At 43.0% G+C, this 15927-nt stretch overlaps 2 non-coding genes and 1 pseudogene across 2 annotated transcripts; 1 reads left to right on the plus strand and 2 right to left on the minus strand.

Annotated features, from left to right (window-relative positions):
* Window positions 1-305: 305 nt before the first annotated feature.
* On the minus strand, window positions 306-389 carry LOC124693717. The gene has a single exon (XR_007000176.1). It is a non-coding gene; the product is annotated as a small nucleolar RNA Z196/R39/R59 family (small nucleolar RNA).
* Window positions 390-2327: 1938 nt separating this feature from the next.
* On the minus strand, window positions 2328-2411 carry LOC124693718. Its single transcript, XR_007000177.1, has one exon. It is a non-coding gene; the product is annotated as a small nucleolar RNA Z196/R39/R59 family (small nucleolar RNA).
* Window positions 2412-8745: 6334 nt separating this feature from the next.
* On the plus strand, window positions 8746-12146 carry LOC124689522 (annotated as a pseudogene).
* Window positions 12147-15927: the final 3781 nt, after the last annotated feature.

Below are 15927 nucleotides of genomic sequence, written 5' to 3' on the forward strand. Positions count from 1 at the left end.
CATCACACACTTGAAGTCAATACCCAAACCATACAATAGTAATCGAGTAAATGAAAAATACACCAGTCAACATTTTATGTGTATATGACAAGTTTCCATAAATAAGAACAATATTCGGCATGGGATAAAGAGTTGAGGCACAGTATATGCAAAAAATTATAGTTTGGGAGACATAGTTGATCCACATGGAAACAGGACAACCTGACTTTGGAATGGATGTGGCATGAATTGCATAATTGATGAAGCCTCATGTACCAAATGGCAGTGAAAAACAACAAAAGCATGAGATAACACTTCACTAGCTATGAAATCTCAGCCGAAAGATGGTGATCTTGTTAGTAATGATCACAGTGATTCAGCAAATGGGGTTGTATGCATCACACATTGCACATCATAAAACCGATTATCCATTGCATACCTTCAATGGTGCAAGAAAAAATTTCAGTTTAAAAATATCAACTAAAAATAGCGAAGATCAGTGGTAGTGCATGATGTATTAATTGATCATCATACGGTGAATGCAGAATTGTGGTACGGATATGATATCATACTTCGCTCATCAATTTTTTTTAAATGATCAGAGATCATATACGCTAAGCCAGAACAAAACTAAACAAAGAGCATTACTTTCAAGATAAGTACCAGACCATAAATAGACAATATAAAAATATATGTAAACTTATAATACAACACACTAAAAAAAGAGCTCGTACAAATGACTAAGCTGCAGATGGTTCAGATTGAAAACCATGAAAGCCACGGGGAAGTTTGGTCTGTTCTCCATTTTTATCACATCTTTCAATGGGTAATGGAGCAAATCACAAGGATGCCATATACATACCAACGTGACTTGCCCAGTTCCACTTCACAAACATGGCAGCAAGCTTAAACGGGCCCATAGCCATCAATCATAAAAGGCAGCAAAAAGCGCTCTGATAAGGCCCATAACCATATCATGCCGTTACAACAGTAATGTGAACGCACATCCCATAAACAATTTTGATACAAACAAGAGTTTGTAATGAAATTAATTTACCAAGGTAGAATTATGAATTCAAACTTCTCATTTAGTTTAGACAATTTACACACACTACTCTCCTTAGATGTTGCATTTTGCTTCATTGCGAACTGTGTTTGTAGATAATCATGAATGGATAAGGTTTAGACCATATATCATGAGTGTGAATTGTGTTCGTAGATAAACACGAATTTTGAAAATTACAAGTGCTTTAAAAACATAGGTTGCAAAAAAAATAAACATATTGAATAGGAAACATTTCAATACTTCCAAAATAACAGATGTTGGCAAGATTTTAAATACTTCTCTAACATTTTCTACAAATCATGTAGATTATGTTATAGAGCATGCTAATACAGCAGACGGAAGTGGTCCACAGGTTGGTCTTGCCGGTCAAAGGTCGCAGCGACGTCCATGTGTTGCATTGGACACAAAGCCGCCATTGTTGTTGTCGAAGAGGAGGTCATGTCGGTTGAAGAGCTGGTTACTGATTTCAACCATTGCCATCAGAAGGAATGTTGCAGTTATCAGCGTAGACAGAGCCACATCCTCACCGTTTTGTAAGGTAATGATTTCCATCAGACTCGCGGTAGAACAAGCAGAGCCACGTTTTCTCTAAAATTACAGTTCTCAATTAGTTTGGATATGGTACGAGGACTAGAGTTTGTTTATCAATTTATTTTAGCACATCAGCCAAGTCTGTGAAGTTCATAAAAGATATCTTTAGTGTGGATTGTGGTGACTACTGGATCATGAATCTTTGTAAAATGCAAAGCATTTGTATAAAACATTTGAATCCTTCCAAGTTAGATGATCCTGGTTCAGTTTAGAAAAAAATTTCACAACAATAATGGGTTATGGGGTAGAGATATGCATACTGACAAGTTATATGTACAGCGAAAGATTTTAATATTATCACCATCGGACTCATAAAAATGTATTACGGAAAGATGACTGCAGAAGTGGACAATGGTAAAATTCAGTATTTAATTACACTCCTATTAACTTTCTTTGTTGATTTGTTAATAAAAGCTCTTTCTTGCTCGCGGGACAAGGAACACTTAAAACAAAGAGATATCAAACTAAAGCATATAGGATTAGATTGACACATAAAAAAAGGAGGAAACTCTGACAATAACAAAGTAAGCCACAAATGGGCATATGTGCCCTATAATTGCAACATATGCTAGCAAAAATTATACCATCCATGCCGCGCCCTCACTTTCTAGCATGTGTCGACACACAGAATCACATCGAAAACGTTAGAACAATCAATTGTTTATAAAACAAATTAATTCTTTGCTAGATGTGAAACCTCAACCGAAAGATGGTGATCTTGTTTATAATAATCCCGGTGAGTCGGCAAATGGGATTGTTTGCATCACATATTGCACAACAATAAAACCGGTCAGCCACAGTGAGTCAGCAAATGGGATTGTTTGTATCAATAATTGCACAACAATAAAACCAGTTAGCCATTGCATATCTTCAATGGTTGACCAAAAGATTCCAGATTACAAAAATCAACTTAAAATAGTGACAAGAGATCAGATGGCAGTGCATGATGTATTAGCTGATCCTCACAGTGAATGCAGAACTGATGAGGTTGAAGCCGAGGACCCGCTGAGAGAAGCACATCAGTAGCACCGCACAACCATAACCCTACATTTCATATATAGTGCACCAGTAAGAAACTACAACTCCTTGAGTACATTACTGAAAAAACATCTAGAACAAGAAGTCAACATATTGATGGCATCTGAAAAAGATCCCATCCAACTAAAACAGGTGAAGAAATACCAAAACTTGGAACCCCATGGAATAGAAATAGCACAGAAGTGGGAAGGTGTTGCCAATAATATCAACTTAAAAGGAATCATAGTAAAAAGGATCACACGCAAACATTTGATCTGCAGAATGTTTAGATTGAAAACTATGAAAGCTAGGCGCATGTTTTTCCTACCGCCTATCTTCGCCACGTCTTCCAACCGGCAAAACTGGAGCAAATCAAAAAATAACAATGTTATCTGCCCCAGTTTTGCTTCACAAACAAACATGGCAGCAAACTCAAGCAATCCCATAGCCATTATAAAAGTCAGAGATAAGTGCCCGGATTTTCTACCATGTAAGCGGAATTTAAACAGCGCAAGCATTTTTTCCAATTATTATTTGTAAAACGAATTAAAACTTCTCTAGTTGCGCAAACTCAGCCGAAAGATGGTGATTTTTTTTTGCAATATCAATATAATTAGTTAAATTTGCTGCAAGGATTTAGTTATGCTTGGTGGATAATCGCCGTGATCAATTTGGCGCATCAGAATTTAAATTCGCTGCATGTTATAGAGACATTTTAATTGCGGTCACTACTAAATTGCAGAGTTCTACATATGTATCAGTCATCATGAAATCCAGAGAAACTGAATAGGATCCCAAAAACCAAGACATGATCGACGTATTGCATAACTTCATCAAACAAGAAAAATGAAAAATCCATGTTCCTTCAAAATATCGCAACTAACTACGAGACAACAAGATTAATGTAAAGAGATTTATAACATGCCACTACCAGGAGCAACGAATCATTGAGGGAAAATATTGTCATATGTGCCACAACTGCAGCAAAGGAAGATGCCTGGTTCTGGCTTATGTTCAACACCCAAAGGCACGACACTAGCAAGCTAGTGCATAAGAGGTGCCGAAATGCGCAGCTCACCTCCTAACTTTTGTTGTCTTGATTGTCTGAGTGCAAGTTTTTTTACACCTCCCTGGGCACCCCCTGAAGAAAAAAGCAACATGAATTGGCTATAGAAAGGTAGAGAGGTGTTTCGACAATAAACCTAAGAACGCACAGATAGAGAGAAAAATGATTTTAAATCTAACAATAGAACGCAAAGAAACTGAAAATAGAATCACATCAAGTGCACAGTAGAAGCAGAACCACCTATTCTAAAAAATGGAATCTAGCCCGAAAAGGTAGAGATACTAGTTTGCTTAACAACTTCATTTGGCTTTTACTCGCCTGCCAAGTTCAGAATATACAACCTTTAGTGTTAACTGCAGGAACTATCAGACTAATGAATATTTAATTTTTGAAAATTGCAAGTACTTTGACAATATAGGTTGCAGCAATCTTTAAATAGAAATCTTCCATACTTCCAAGTAAAAACACAATTGTAAGAGGCCACAGAATGCTCTAAATTTTCTTAGAAATATTGTAAATCGTAAGTATTGTCCTAAGTTTGTCTAACAACAAAACCAGTTGTTTAACTGTATAACATGCCTGAAACTAAGTTAAATAATGCAAATAAACATTTTTTCCGATCAGTTTGAAAGGTAGGGATCTTGGTAGGTATAAAGTAGGTCCTAAATTCAGTAGATCGTAAATTATTGATAAATATTGTACGAATGTCAAATACTGTATCTTAAAACTCGTAATAATCAATGTGTGAGAGTACTTGGTCCACTTTTCTTAAGCTTACAGAAAACCTTGGATTTCTCATTGAATTGTAAGTATGTAGATGTATATTTTGAAACAGTACATGATAAGTAATTGTACTAGCAGCCCAAATACAATCATATATCAGGCTAATATGCATCTTAGGACAACATGAACTACACGATAAACCTACAAAATTAAACTACACCTAGATGAGCTAAGCACCAGGCTTTAAGACAAATGGAAACAATACCTTTATTTTACTAAAGAATAACCAAGAGTGAACATGATATCTAACAAGATTGCAGTAAATGAGAAATGGAGTGCACAACCTAACTACACTCATATAGGATTAAAGAATTTGAGGTGAACATTATCTGTCGTGGAAACTATCACCTTCCCCTATATTTCTTCAGAGATTTATACTTTGAGTTATAAGTTCCTTTGCAAGTTTTTAAAAGACTAGATCTTCTGATATATATTTGTGACATATGAATCATATCATCAATGCTCACTGTCCTTTTCTACCCTGAAAAAGAAAACCACAGTGTGGACATGTACCCTCCCCCCCCCCAAAAAAAATACATAGATATTCAAAAGAACGTATTTTGAAGTCTAAATAGGCTCAATATCTAATAAAAGATGAGCCGGCAGAAGTTGAATGACTTGAGGTAACAATATTGAGGCAGCAAGCTTCAACAACTAATAATATCATTACAAAATCACAAGATGCCAATCATCCCTATACAAATATGGAGTTTGAATACAAACCACCTAGTTCAGGCAGAAGTAAATGTTTTTTTTTTCCAAAAAAAATGAAGATAAATCTCAGAAATCCCTAATTTACACTACCATGTTAGTTGTTGGACTGCTAGCTACATAATCTTAGAAGATTGAAAAATACATCTGAACATACGAATTGGGAAAGTGGACACTAAGACTAATCCTTGTGTGGATGATGGAATCAGTGGAATCACACCCAGCTGCAGCGACTGCGCCATCAAGTATCAAACAAACACGAGTTTCAGAACTGATCACCTCAACGCTACGTATGCAGAAAAGCTAACCAAGCACGGAACCAAGGCAATGAAAAACACCTAATAAACTGCAGGAACCTCTCCCCAACTAATGAATATATACCAGCCCTGAAGAGGACATATTCTGCCAAGAAGCATCAGTAGGAAGAAGCCCTGGCTTTTGCACTGTACAAATGCAGACATATATGGCATCTAATTAATCAAATCCATGGTCTTCTCAATCAATCAAAGCAGCCAATAAAAATGGGTCACACATAAATCGCATGCAGAACGCAAGGTGCGAGTAGTACTTACCGGCTTGCCCGTTAATTTCCCCTGTTAGTTTCCGAGAATCCCGGAGTGCCAATTGGGCGCGAGGGCTGTGGCGTCCGCGGGGAAATGCGAGGATGGGGTGACCTTGATGGCCCCGGCGACGGTGACGGCGGTGGCGGACTTGTTGGAGCAGATCAAGACGGTGCTACATCGAGAAGCGACGTCTCCGGCTGCTGGGTAATTAAAGAGTGTATTTGGATTATATTGGGGGAGAAGGTGGAGGAAGAGGATTGAGATTGTACGTACCTTGAGCGTGCGTCTGGAGACGGGAGCCACGGTGGTCGACATAGTCGCCGGTGGGCGGCGGACCAAGCGGAGCCGCTTGTGTTTCCCTGGAGCGCGCGCAGACATCGAGGGACGCGGTGTCGCCGGGAGAGGGGTGAACGGCGAGGCTGGGGTCGCCGGAGAGGCCGGGAGGCGGAATGGCGTGGGTGGATCGCGCGAGGGAGGGAGAGAGACAGAGGAGAAAATCTGGCTTTAATTTCTGTCGATGCCTCGTCTTCGTCTTTTTCTTCTCTCGAGTCAATAATCCGCTGCCGCGATTGGTGCTCCACGTTTAAGACTAGGATTATTATTTATTGTTTACCTAGGATTATTTGCCTTGCCCAAAAATCGAAATATTGGGGCTGGAGTAAAAACCAATTAACTGCTCGCGGAAGTTACTCCTAATTAACTGCTCACGGAAGTTAGCGAAGTAAGCTCCCGAGACATGCACCCTTCTCGATCTTATTTCAATTTTGGATCGCAACTTTTTTTTTGTTCATATTAGTTGGAAGGGAATGTGTACCAAACATGGATTACTAACCTGACCCAATCGATCATTACCAAACATGTGCATGTACATGTACATTACCTAGCTAGAGAACCAACCAACCACATCTCGATCCTTTTACTTGGATGTGATCATACGTGGCGACATGGCTTGATAACGATGATGTACCCATCGACAATGGGACCGATCATGATTCATCGACTACTACCAATCTACCATTGCTTGGATTCTTCTAGACCACCTTCCCGCCCTAGAATGTAGTATATCCATGGACAATGACCACCATAATGATTTAAAGAGATCTACAACCCCATTTTGTACGAAGGAAGCTCTGCATAGACCCGGTCAATATGAATGTACAACCAAAGTCGAGAGGGGATTGGAAATCTTGGAGTCCTACATGGAAAAGCAAGACAAAGCCATTGTGTTCATCGTTGCGCTGCATGTGGCGAGGACATGGAAGTTACCCTATACTATCATGCAACAACGACCTGAGATGGTGGGATCCACGCCTCTACATGGCCATAAGCAGGTGCGACAAGGAGAAATGAATGCAACACGGGATTTGCGGTAGCCCACACACGCTTTCATGCAGTATTGCATCAGTTTCTAGCTCTTATCTTTAGATCTTGCATGGATCGTGCCGATTGATTCCTCGGCAACAATATAAGCCAACTGAGCAACATGTGTGTAGCGTACGTGCTAGCATGGGCCGAATAGGACTTTTTTTTTACGAGCAACCGGCGGGAGCATTGCATTTTCATTAAAGCAAGAGAGAAAAACCCAACCGAACTGTATATAGAGGGTATATTTAAATTAAGGTGGAAATATGCCAGAAACTACCCCAATGAAGACGAGAAAAAAAGAAAGGTCTAATCCGGCTCGGACGGGAAAAGCACGTTTTTGCATTGAAGCATGTGTTCCCTAGCGATGTCCGCCACCTCGAGGTAAGTAAGGCGACTACCATGCGTCGATTCCTTTCCTTGCACGCATTACAGAGAACGTAGAGGAAGCGGCCGTTGTTGCGTGTTTGGTTCTTCTTAGGCTTGCCGGCGCGTGCCACCACTAAGAAATAGATCGAGGGGGGAGGGTCGGGGTGACATCATTGTCGGGGTGACCGCACTACTACTTGGTATTTATCGGTCCTCGCGAGCCAAGTTAATTTGGTCCATGCATGTTGTTTAAGGATGCTCACCTCGTGTACTGATTGTTTTGACGTGTTGATTGTGCTAGCTAGGTATAGCATATGTATATATAGTTCGAAATGCCGATATGACCGATCGTGCGAGTTCCGCAATGAGCAGAAAAGCTAGCTAGCTAATTTGGTGTGCGGCCGGTGAAATTAATCAGCTGATGTGCATGTACACGTCGTATGTGCACGTGAGATTGTTGGTGTGGAGTACTAATTTTGATCGGAGAGCTAGCCAAAAAGAAGAGGCGGGCGGGGCAGGTGGATCGCGCGAGACGTTTTATTGGGTCCCACCGCGCGCTTAATTAATTACCACGGATCCAGCTGTTTGTCGCTTAGTATTAATCCTTTGATTGATTGTATATTGCGGCGGGCGGATAATTAATGGAATTTCTTCCCTCCTCGAGCGAGGCGGAGGAAAGCTCAGCCAGCACGCACGGCGGAGGATGGACGCCTCGAGCGAGGCGGGGTTTGGACGACGTTTCGGTCCGCGCGCAGGAGCTGAAGTGGCAAGTTTCGCGTGGTGTTTTTTTTCCCAGAAAAAGTCGACCATTTGCGGACGACAAGTCGTCGCGCCGCCGTCGTTCCACGCGCGTGAGTTTGGTCAAGATGATTTCCGGCTCAAAATCCCCATTCTTCTTCTTCTTCGTCCTCTATCTCTCTCTAAAACAATCATCTTTCTTCACCGACCTTCTCTCCCCCAAACCATTCACGGCAGCAGCATCAGGAACGGCGCGCGCGGCGGCGTTGCCCTCCTCTCGTCCTCACTTTCCTCATCCAGATCCGCTGGTGGGGGAACAGGGGGGCAGCCTGCTCCGGCTACGAAGGTCAAGAGGCCGGCGCGCCGCCCTGGCCTCCTCCGGCAGCGAGTTTCCCGGCTAGGTCCCGCCGCCGAATCCACCTGCAGCCTCCCACCCCCACCTCTCTGCTTCGCACAGGAGAGAGCGACCGAACGGTGGCCGGCGCGCGCGGCAGATCGAGATGGGAAGGACAGAGGGCGGCGGCAGCTGCGACCCGCCTTCGCTAGCTCACCAAGCCGCTCGATCGGAAGGGAGCTCGCTCGGCATGCCATCAGAAGTCGTCAGCGTGACGACGGGGGTGCTGAACCCGCTCATCGCCAAGCTCACCAAGCTGCTCAGCGGCGACAAGTGCAAAAATCTCTCCTTGGTGAGGGAGCAGGCCTCGTTTCTCAAGGATGAGCTCTGCGCCATCAAACCTCTCCTTGACAAGATGGAACAGCTCAACGACGCCTCGGCCAGAAGCTGGAGGGGCCGTGTCAGGGAGACATCCTACGACATGGAGAACTGCATCCACGACTTCATGCATAACACTTCCGGCGCCGCCGATGCAGAGACCACCAGCTTCGTCGAGGAGATGGCTAGCCGTATCGAGGACCTAAAGGTGGTTCTCACGGCCCGCGAGATGTGCAAGCTTGATGCTGGTGATGGCATCGATAATTCTAGTCATGCTCATGTGGTTGTGGTGGATTCCTCCCCAATCTCGGCCATCTACAACAAGGACCTCGTGGGACTCGATGGCCCGAGAGAAGAGCTTGTTGGTTGGTTGACGGATCCGCAACCAGAACTCAAGGTGGTCTCCATCGTGGGGTCCGCAGGTTCGGGCAAAACCACGCTTGCCATGCAGGTATATACCGAGATTGAAGCTCAGTTTGATCGCACCACGTTTGTTTCTGCATCTCGGAGACCTGATGTTGAAAGCCTTCTCGGTGGCCTACTTCTCAATCTTGGGACGGTAGAATTTCCTCGTACTCTCGAGCTGCACGAAATCATCGACCGCATAAGAGAAGACCTCGAAGATAAGAGGTACGGTGTTTTCCTTCACTTCTGACTAATATGCTTGCGTTGTTTAGTTCCGAGTAGTTGTGTGATTTGCAACAAGTTCATCATCCAATAGCTTTTGCATGGTTTGCTATGATTTTATAATAGTTATACTCACGAGTCATAATGGAAAGATATTTTACTAAATCTTCTGAGGCATTTTGGCAATGGAAAAGTTGTGCTATCTTCTAAAGACTTACTATTATGATTGAAGTTATAGGATAAACGTAAGCGGAATGCTAATTCGGGCACATTTACTAGACAAGTATCTAGTAAACAGTCTACGTCGTGTGTCTCAACTTTGCTTTTTCATGTAGCGGAGACACGTTGAACAACATTTTTCTGTGATGTTGAGAATCGATCTGTATCAACTGCCTTTCTCCGTGTAGTTGAGTATTTCCGGGCGGCAAAAACTTTGCTAAGTTGAGTCGCGTTCTAACTGCGTTTTTGTATACCAGTTAAGAAGCTAGGAAACAACTACTGTGGAGTCTCTCCAAAACATTTGGCGTAGTCATATGCGGCTGAAACATCCTTCATATTCACCTAAAGAAGATTATAGGGTGTTAGGGTAATGTTCCCTGGGCATTTACGATCAATCAGCATGGAATATAATGAGATGTGCCTTTCCTGAAAATAGCAATGGAAGTAGAATGATTGTAACCACACGATTGGATGATGTAGCTGTCAATGCATGTCACAATGACCATGCCTGCATTTACATAATGAAGCACCTTGAAGAGCAAGACTCAAGAAGATTATTTTTTAACAGAGTATTTGGATCTAATAATGTCTGCCCACCACAGTTTCAATATATTTCAGCTGAAATTCTCAAGAAGTGTGGTGGATTGCCTCTTGCAATTATCACCATAGCCGGCATATTAGCTAGCACCGAGGCAAGATCCTTAAATGAATGGGAGAGCATAAAGAATGTTCTTGGTGCCATGTACTGCCACAAAACCCACTTCGGAAGAGATGATGGGTATATTAAACCTTAGCTACATGCATCTTCCAGTTTATCTCCGGCCATGTCTTTTGTACCTTGCCATGTATCCGGAAGACCGTGAGATCCGGAGAGATGACTTGGTTAAGCAATGGATAGCTGAAGGCTTTATTTGCGAGTATGTCCGGTGTAGATTTGTACGATGTGGCAGAAAGTTATTTCAATGATCTTATCAATAGAAGTCTGATTCAGCCCGAAATAACGAATATGGGGAGGTACTTTCTTGCAGATTACATGGCATGGTGCTTGATTTGATCCTAAGCAAGTGTATCGAAGATAATTTTATAAGTGTAGCACATAACTATGATGACATGGAAAGATTGAATAGTTTCGAGCACAAGATTCGTCGATTATCCCTGAAATCATGTGCAGAATCAGAGACCGTTTCTACTAGCATGTCACAAGTTAGATCATGTGCGCTGTTCGGCCTGTCGAGGTACACACCTCCTCTTTCAGATTTTAAGTACCTCCAAATGCTTATGTTCAATTTTCCATTTGGATGGGAGTGGGATGCAGCAGTTGACCTCACAGACTATTGCCCATTTGTTTCTACCGAGGTATTTGAAGGTTTTAGCACTATCACGCACGCGTAGCGCTCCCTACCGAAATTAAAGGGCTTGTGCATTTGGAAACTCTGGAGTTAGATTGCCATCTCACGAAAAGCTTTCCATCAGATATAACTCACTTGGTCAACTTGTTGCATTTGATACTTCCAGATGATACAATGCTACCTAAAGGGATCCAGAACATGAAATTGGTCCGCACCCTGCATTGTTCTGTTATGTCAGAGGGTTCACTGGAGGATATCAAAGGCCTTAGCGAGCTGACCAATCTGAAGGAATTGGAATTAAGCACGCCTTATGGCCAGTGCTTGACAGTTGAGGGTGTCGACACTTTGATTTCCTCTATTGGATTGGTTCGAGACCTCAAGCATCTGATGCTTGATTGCGTTATTGAATGCGATGGCTATGAGAGGCTGTCAGACTCATTATCTGATCCTCCTCCATGTCTCGAGTACCTCGATCTGGAGACATGGAAGTTCAGTAGAGTCCCCAGATGGATTGGTGAGCTAAGTCGCCTCCGTTTCCTCCATTTGTTTGTCTTGCACCTGTTGAATGATGAGGTTTGTGTTCTTGGAGAGCTTCCCTCCCTCATGTCTGCAATGTTACACGTGTCAGAAGTATCTGAAAATAAGGTTGTGGTTGGCACTGGGTTATTCCCGGTTCTTGAGGTCTTTGAGTTCCGGTCCAATGAAGATGTCAATGCGTACCTGAGCTTTGAGGCAGGAGCTATGCCCAAGCTACAAAAGCTTGAACTGGGATTCGGCTGGAAAGAGTGGAGAGGTGCTACACCGGTTGGCATGGAGTGTCTACCTTGCCTCCGGGACATCCATGTGTGGCTCCGTGACACCATCCTCGAGTCAAGCAAACATGAGAAAGATGTACGCGCTGATGTCGAGTCTGCTTTCAAGTGCACCGTACATCGGTTTCCAAAACGTCCCTCCGTTACAGTTGATTAGTCTTCCGTGCATTCTATCGATCTGCCTCTCCTATGTAAATTAATAATTGCCCTGCTAACCTTGTTGTTTTAGTTTATTTGGTTTTCCTATCGCTTCAATTGTGTATTTGATCTCTTGAGCATTGTAAACATACACTTTATGTCTGTTTAATAATCAATATCTCTCGGTAGCATAACCTTTTTACAAATGATCTCGGTAGAGTTTTAGTTTGTGACGTGTTTAATTATGGCGGAACCGTATAGAGGTGTCTGCGACGAATGTGCTTGATTGGAAGGATGGCATATGTATTCTGTGTTCAAGATTGGTTGATACTTTCCTAGTTATCCTTTACAATCTGGGTATATAAATGGTTTTGTCTCCGGTTTATCTATACCTATCTATAAAGGGGGAAGTGTTTCCCTGGTTTGGTCCGTATGTTCAACCGTCCGTCGTCCCACACGTTTAGTTTTTTGTTTCGTCCGTCGCGTTGGAATCCTGCCAAGATACGATCCGTACAATCCGTACACAAATAACTCCGGTGCACGTCTGTTTCCCTCACGTGGGAAGTATTGAGACCGGATCGATCATGAAATCCATCCCCTGCCCTACATACAGCTTAATAAAAGCGGCACTATCGCACACCATACAGCCCTAAAACCGTCTCTCGCCATCACTCGTTACCTCCTCCTCTGATCGATTCCTCACCAACACCACCGGCACGAAATTCGACGTACTGGCAACATAGGTTGCAAATTGCAGATGTGCAAGTACCGAAACGTACACATCATGTAGGAGATGCTCGACATGCACGTCGCACCGCGACATAACGGAAACACTACATCGATAGATCGAGACGATACCAAGGACACCTGCAATTTTACATCGGTTGCTCTTCTGGTCCAAGACCATGGTGTACAAAGGACGACTGGATGGACGAAAACCGAGATCTTGCCGGCTCGCCCACCTACCACGACTTGCTCGCCAGACAACGCGCGCGCCGAGAGATTCCAGGCGACCTCAACCTCCACCAATGCCGAGCAGCGCCAACAGGAGGCATGTGCAGCGGCGTTGGGACGGCCGCTCAACGGAGCGGCTTGCCTCCGTGGGCTGACACGCTGGGAGGCACGACCGGCGCCGCTGCTGACGTGCGACACATGAGGAACTCTACGCGCGGTGATGTGCGTCATGTGCCAGGCCCAGAGCACTGCCCGAAACATAGCCAGCTGGTGACTCATGTTGTGTGCCAGAATAGGCAGTTGTCCATAAACCCGTCGGCGTACATGAATGAGGAGAACGATGAAGTGGATATATATTTGCAAATCGAAGCCCGGAGATTGTGTCGGATAATACAAAGTATTCACTTGGTATCCGCAACCTCAATGCAGGTACCATAGCAGAATATCTGAAGATTTATCACTTGCTTCGACCTCACGTCCTTGCCCAGCAGTTGCCGATGAGATCACCTGCAAGTTCAACGAATCTGGGTCGTATACTCGTATACCTCCAGCTCTGCCTACCGATTTCATTTTGAAGGTCTGCTAAAACTACCAACTGCGCCTGTGGTCTTTTTGGCCTAAACAATCTGAAAACGAGCGTCTGCTGATGATTGGACCAGCTGATCATCATGTAGTAGTATATGTGTTCCCAGGTCCGACTGTATGTATTTAGTCATTTGATTTAATTAAGATTTAAGCTATTAATCATAGCCTAATCCACATATGCAAGTTTATGCATGTTCCAAAGAGGGCTAAGCTGCATGCAGGATAGAAATATGATTTGTTAACCAATGGTGGTTATAGACCAAAAAATTTCATGATTTAGGCATGATAGTTGTTGTTTACGTTGTTTGTTGAAAGTATAGGTGTCATCTTGACTTGGTAAGGGATACTTTTTTCCTACATGGATGGACGCATAATCTACGGATTGAAACTCCACCTACATCTTAGGCATCTTACACTTCATCGCCTAGATATGTATTACGTCTTGTTTTTTCGTTTTTCAAACTTTCGACTCAAAATTATTATAAATGGCTGTGTGCATCCTGGTTATGTAGAGATCGGATGTAATTGCTTTTAAAGTAACAAAGCGTCTATTATTGAAAAATAGGTGTCGTCTTGACTTGCTTTTAACCACGATAAAGCTCCAGCCACTACCATCCTGTATTTTGTAGTTCTTTTCTTCTTGCCATGTCTTATCTGAAAAAAAAAACACAAATTAGGCATCAGCTCTTGGCTCTTTCTTTCAAGCTAATCAAGCTCTTGTGTTATTTTCAATCTAGAAATTTTTGGGTGATTATCCAATAAATATTACCTAGCTTCATTGAGAGTTTGAGATGATGAAACCAAATAGGGTGGCCTGGCTGAATCAGCGGACATAGTAGGAAGTGGAGGCACGCTTGACCATGGAGCACATTGTACACGCGTTAAAATTGGCTTGTTTACCGTACCATAGATATTTTTGTAGGAGTGATGAAGTTTCTATTGCTCCTGGTGCAACGCACAGGCACTTCTGCTAGTTTACATAAATCTTCTGAGTGGACAGATTGCGTCAAACTCGATCAGAAGTATGACATCGTGAGCTAGCACATCATATGTATACTGTCCTACATACATATGGGCTGTCCTTTTTGGTAGGCTAGCTATGATGCTGAGGTTCTGTTTCTATATGAATTCACGCCGTCTGCTGCGGGTCCAGAGGTTGGAGCAAACAGTATAAAAATGGCAACAATTTCAATCGCTTTGAACAATGAACACTAGTATTACTTGTAGGTCTGTTGAACAATCTCGTAGCCGTTGTGTTTAGGTTTCAGTCCCTTGAGTTTAGGTTTCAGTTTAGTCAGTTAAATCATATCTTCAGTTCCGTCAGTCAAAACAGAGCAGGAGCCCAGGACTTACGCGCGGTGAGCCCACGGCCACGATGTTGTGTCTCTTCCTCTGAATAAAAGGAGAAGCAGAACACAAAACCTCTTTGTTCGTGAGATCAATCGAGTCAACGTGGTCGAGAGCTGAAAAGGACGTTGCTAGAGCTGCAGCAAATGTCTTGCCGAATACTCCATCGGCACGTTTCTGGTTACTCCTCCCCTGTCAGAACGAAACCATTGACAATACCCAAAACTTTTCTAATGAATTTTGATTGTTGCCGCGCGCGTGCCACAGTTGAACAATGGGATTCCGAAATTTAAAAAATGGAACTGGAGCGAATTTTTTGGGTGATTATTACAGGAGAACAGATGGTTTATCACACATAAGTAACTGGTAGATGGGTATTTTGACTAGAATACTTACCGGTAACCCCGAGATAGAACAATACAGTGGCCCCTGCTCCCGCTCCAGCGTGGAGTAGCCATGGTTCGCCTCCGACCTCCGTGAGCCTTCCTGCAGTTTCACTGAAATTGACATTGGACAGATGCAAATAGGGCCTAATTCTGGACTTGGGATGAAGAAATAAGCTGGACTCTTACACCCCATAATTACTCTCACGCTATTTTCAGCAGAGTACATACTGGATAGCCATGTGCATCCAGTATGTACTAGATAGCCAGGGTGCAGTTTTGCAATTTCATTTTATGTGTATCTGACGGAGCAATCACTCTCTGAAATAAAGCATGATGTCACTTTAAATCCAATGGAAGTAACCATCTATCTCGTGTGGGGGAAGTAAATGAGTACTGAAATAATCGATGTGTCAGAAAGCAGGAGTTGAACAATTCTACAAAGAAATATGTCATCCCGGGGATCTCCAAACAAGTTTCCTATAGTGAAGTCATACTCAGACAGAGCACGCTGGTAAGGAAACATAATTAGAAAAAAACAAATATTTAAAGAAAA

Source organism: Lolium rigidum, chromosome 2 (assembly GCF_022539505.1).
Source record: "Lolium rigidum isolate FL_2022 chromosome 2, APGP_CSIRO_Lrig_0.1, whole genome shotgun sequence".
NCBI classification, from domain to species: domain Eukaryota; kingdom Viridiplantae; phylum Streptophyta; class Magnoliopsida; order Poales; family Poaceae; genus Lolium; species Lolium rigidum.